The sequence below is a fragment of the Dermacentor silvarum genome, chromosome 9 (genome assembly GCF_013339745.2).
Source record: "Dermacentor silvarum isolate Dsil-2018 chromosome 9, BIME_Dsil_1.4, whole genome shotgun sequence".
Taxonomy (NCBI): Eukaryota; Metazoa; Arthropoda; class Arachnida; order Ixodida; family Ixodidae; genus Dermacentor; species Dermacentor silvarum.
Window position 1 is genome coordinate 35,178,800 of NC_051162.1, and position 5,370 is coordinate 35,184,169.

Consider the following 5,370-nt stretch of genomic DNA (forward strand, 5'->3'; position numbering starts at 1 on the left):
GACGATTTCGTGGCGTAAGCACAAAACTCCAGGTTAACAATTGAAGGAACACGGCATCTCTTAGCGATCAGGCATACAGCTTATATATATATATATATATATATATATATATGCATAGCATAAATTGTAATTGCTAATTAAAAGAAAGTATCTAGTAATAATTTTACCTCAGCAAAAGTTACATTTAAAGCCTTCAGGTATTTATGCGCTACTGTATATTGCATGTAGGGGTGACATACCGGCTGTTCAGGTACGGTCTTCATATATCTGGTTTGGGGGAGTGCGGTTAGTGAGACCATCGCTCAGGCCTCTCCTTATAGAGATACACTAATATTTCGCGTTTTACTAAAGATTACCGTGGGGAGGGGCATGCAAATGAGCCTATAGGCCAATTTTACAGCGCAGCTGTATACCTCTCGTTGGTCTGACAATTTCGTGGCATAAACAAAAAACACCAGGTTAACCACTGAAGGCAACCGGCATATCTTTCTTTGGAATCCGGCATACAGCATATATATATATATATATATATATATATATAGACTAAGTGAAGTCAACACGCCTTCATATACAAAAGGGATACCCGTCCAGCAACTCATTCAGTTCATTCTAAGACTGCCATGGGTACACCATTTAAATTAAAGACACCAGAAAAACAGCGTGAATGCAATGCTCGACCATATGTGGTGTTTGTTACAGTTTAGCTCAGGCTGACCTCTCTGCCTTTTGTAGAAGAACAAGAAATAAAGTTTATTGAAAGAGCCGGCACGTTGCTTTTAGTGGCCTCAGGTGCCGGCTCGAAGTCCTTGGACTCGGGTGGCATCTTCTGCTTGCCGAACTTTTCAGGGCCGGCTCCAGCGGCGGCAACGCCGACGGAAAAGGTCCCCGGCGGTAAATAAATTTATCTCTCTCTCTGGACATTCACGTTCCCAGGGCGGGATGGCGGCCAATTTTTAAATGTAGAAGTCTATCAGTGATATCGCTGTTGCAGGTTTCGTCCGCATCAAGAACTTGTCGCTATAAGTTTGCGGTAAGCACGTGTCCCTCTTGCAACCTTGTTATCATAGGAAAAGTTCAAGTGAGGGCTTCAGAGCCCGACGAGCGAAACTATTTTGTATTCAACATTTCTCCCAAAACCCAACGCAACATAAGTAAAATTGTCAAACCATTTCAATTTGTGGAATTTACGCAATTCCCGTAGCGTTGACAGGTATGCGTAAAGATTGTATAATGTGTTTCGAAGTGTTTCATCAACCACCGTTTAGACGAATCGGGTCATATTCTACAGAGTGTACTAAGTATGCAAGAAAGTATCCACAAGTATGCTATCATGAGCTGAAAAAGCAGCAGGTTATATATCTTTGATGTTACATTTGCTTTATACTTGGACTAGGAATTCAGATGCATTACCTGATCCTGCAAGATATAAGCACTTACCAAAGCTTTCTCTGCGGCGTAACCATACTCAATAGGCAATTGGAATTTCGTATAAATTAACGAACTCTGCGGGAAAAAGAGTACACAGTGAAAGAGTTGAACTCCTTATACTTCTAGAAACGGTGCGCTTAGTCGGTAATGCTCTAACGTGAGGTAAACATCACGCCGAAGTTGTGCCGTCAAGCTCCGCTACTCTGAACAGAGTAGTCCGCTGTTCTTACCTTTATGCGAATACAAGTCCCAATATGCCATTAATTTTAATGAGTTGTCCCATCTCTATTTTGCCTACCACTAATTTTTCGTCGCCATAAATGAGTCCGGATATTCTTTGACGAATGATTATTACTATAAGGAGCATAGAGTTTCTCGCTATAAGACCTAGAGGGTAAACTGGCGCCACCGTCTATGCGAGTTTCTTAAAGGGCTGCCGTGCTCTTATGGGAATGACGGGATATGTGTCTGCGAGGCTTGTGTTGGCTGTTGTTGTACGAGGCTTCGTCTAAAACGTGGATATGGCTACACAACTAACGCGTTCTTAAAATAAAATCTACATAAAAGGCTTTCATTCACCTATATTACATCTATCAATAAAGTTTACTCCCCAACAATGCAGCATCAAGCGAAGAAAAGCCAGAACAGACGACAAGTTTTTCCAAAGCGAGCGAGAATCTTGTCGTCTGCCCTCCAACTTTAGCGGCCAGCTTATACTTTTTATGTTTCATAGAATTGAGCTTCCAGCAGTATGTCCTCAAAGTTAAACAAAACATGTTTTGTGTAATAATAAAGCTAAAGCAGTTTTTTACGTGCTGTTTTAGCCGGAAATGAATCATTGTCACAGAAGGAACGGTGCTAGCCAGGCGCGTCTTCAAGGCGTTCGGGCTCTTCAAGAACGTTGCCAATCCGAATCCACAATATACCGGCACTCCCATGCATACCACTGCGCAGCAGCGCCACATTTCCCTCTAGGTTTTATAGCGTGAAACTCTATGATAAGGAGTTAGCCTACAGGCTTTATACATGTTCTTGACTATATATTGAGAATGACGTGGTGGCACTTCGATGGAGCCCGTTCGAAGTGCACCAGGTGCACTATGTTGTGTATATAACACACAGCATGCACACATTTTCCATCACAGGATCATGGAGCTGGCACGAATGGAAAGTCTACAGGCAGAAACATACGCAGTTGTTCCACCAATATCTAAATCTAGGCGCGTCTGTCTTCGGCTGGTGCCCAGAAAGAGGCGTTATATTTTGTGGTTATTTCCAACAGCCAACAGCGACAGTGATTTCCGAGGGCAACCCCGTGTCAAGTGAATGTTATTCCCGCAAATGTCCGAGCCGCTGACATCCCTGAAACATTTCTAGATTATGCCGCTCAGTTTCAAGCACCTAAAGTTACGCCTCGATAATTCTATGGTCTCCTTTCTCAGCCTTGATCCACTCATGTTCTTCTCCCGAGACGTTTTGCACATTGTATTATAAACTGAGTTCAATTCTAAGGAAAATTCACCGGGAGCTTTAAATAAATATTCCAGACATGAAGATGGAGGCCACATTATGAAGAGCTACCTCACGAAAGCACATCATATTCTTCACTGTTAAGCAAAATAATACGATTCTTACCGGCACCAGCATTAAGATGCACTTCCTTCGTTTAAGTACACGTATACGCGGCTTTCGTGAAATAACGGCAGTATTCGAACACCATTGCGCTTCACACGCTTATAGCACACTGCTCGGTTAAAATAATTGACTCCAAAAGCTACTATAACCGTTGACAAACTTCATGCCTCAGAAAAATAGAGCGTTCAGCGTTCTTGTTTTTTTATTTCCGTTGGATCGGACGTACCGTTTCCGTTTTTAGTGCTAGCGGCCCTCTTTTTCATGAAATGAAGACACTTTTTCCAAGTAAAGTAACACCTGATTTTTTTTTTCATTTTTGAATATCTTTCGCATTGAGCTCACAGTGTATTTGGGGGAAGGTGAGGAGGTGCGATTGGCTGAATAACTTTTTTTAATTAGGAACATTGTGTAGTTCTGTAGACCCTGCTTTTTAAAACTGTTGATGTAATAAATGTAGAAATAACCATATTTTCTAGACGTAGTCTAGCGCAGACACGTCGCACGGTCAAGTGACAATGTAGGAATAGCGAGTGAGTGCATTTTATACTCGGACAGAAATTAAATGGGACTATATTTGTAACATTTCGCTGTGTGAGAGCAGTAATGAATAATGCAGATAAAATGAATAGGTAACTCAGAGACATCATTAACGTCAGTGAGGACGTTATACGTCAAACAGTGCAACCACGAAACGAATAATGCTTCAACGCTAAAGCCCGGTGCTGATGTCCATGTTGCCAATTTATCTAGTCCCTGCCCGGTTCTTGCGCTGCTTCCTGTATTACATTGTGATATAAACAAGCCTGGTTAACAGCAGTTTTGCTGCAGCAGGAAATGTTTCATTTTGACATGGTGACCTAGGCGTGAGAACAGCAAGGGCATGAGCCGGGGCTCTCCCGTCATCTCTAGGTAGCCTGCACTCCCAATTTTGGTCAGCTTTGTAGCGGCAGGCAATGCGCATGCTAATCAGGACAAGACATTTCAGATTGCTGGCGCGACGAGTTGGCGCATGAATTTTACGATCCTGGTTATAGATCGGTAGCTTCGCACCTGCTCTTTTCTATCTTTCTGTGGTTTTACGTGCCAAAACCAGTTCTGATTATGAGGCACGCCGTAGTGGAGGGCTCCGGATTAATTTCAACCACCTGGGGTTCTTTAACGTGCACTACAACGCAAGCACACGGGCGTTTTTGCGCATCGGCTCGATCAACCTCCTAGCTCTGCGCTAAGTTTGCTTTAAGTGGCTCTGGTCGGCTAAATCCGAAAAAAGCACGAACGTAAAAGTTCTTAACGTTCTTGTCTTTGAAATGAGTGTCATTTTATTGCGCGCTTAGCGGTTTCAAGTTTCTACGGTGAATTATTACCAAAGTGACCTGACTTTGAACATAAGGGGCATGATAGTGAACTTGTGGACATGAGGCAAAGTAGGAACACATACGTACCTTATTCAGCATCTTAGGCACAGCACAATGAAGGAACTGTAATTAACGAAATTGGTTTATTTCGATTTGCGTAGTATATTACGGTGTTAAATATATGAAGTCCGCTATCTCTTTGTCCTAAGCTGAAATTTTATATTCTCTTACCATAATTCAAAGGTTCCTCATTCGTTAACAGATGTATCTCAAAAGCTGGTACTAAAAATCGACAATAAATTCTACCATGGAATGCGCTGGTCTTACTACACATTACTAGTAATATTTTTACGATGCGGAAGTCAAACATAAAAACTGTCAGCCCTTCCACTGGGGTGGAGATCGAAGACCAGCGAAGCTGTACTATGGTGGGAATTATGTATTTGCAATTATTTAAGATGTGATGGTGTATTTGGGTATTTCAACTATAAAAGAATGAGAAATATATATGATCCGGTGGTTTTTATTTATTTAGTGACCACAGGGACCATGGCCTTATGGTCGCTACGGTACACCGCCATAAGGTGTACGGCAAAGCTGGGCATGTTCTTCATAAACACGTCACCAACGCCGCGCGTGTTCGGTGCGAACACGGGCAAAACGCCGCCGCCGTCGACAACAGTTCTGCGCGTTGCTGGTGCTTCTACATGTCGAAGTTTATACAGATCCTCAGAATTTTGACAATGACAGCCCATAAACAAATGCCCTGAAAGAAAACACCGGCAGCGCATGCCTTTTATTTTAAATCTTCTCAGACTGAATACATGGACACATTCGCTTACTAACTGAATTAACAAGGATGGTGTCAGTGCGCACACGCAAACATGAATAGATCACACTAGCTGACCGCACAAAACCGCTGTCAAAATGCTGGCGTGAGCTAGCGCGCCCG

General features: G+C 42.6%; 1 non-coding gene across 1 annotated transcript; it reads left to right on the forward strand.

Moving 5' to 3' along the window:
* Positions 1–298: 298 nt before the first annotated feature.
* Positions 299–418, forward strand: LOC119465424 (U5 spliceosomal RNA). The gene has a single exon (XR_005194861.1). It is a non-coding gene; the product is annotated as a U5 spliceosomal RNA (small nuclear RNA).
* Positions 419–5,370: the final 4,952 nt, after the last annotated feature.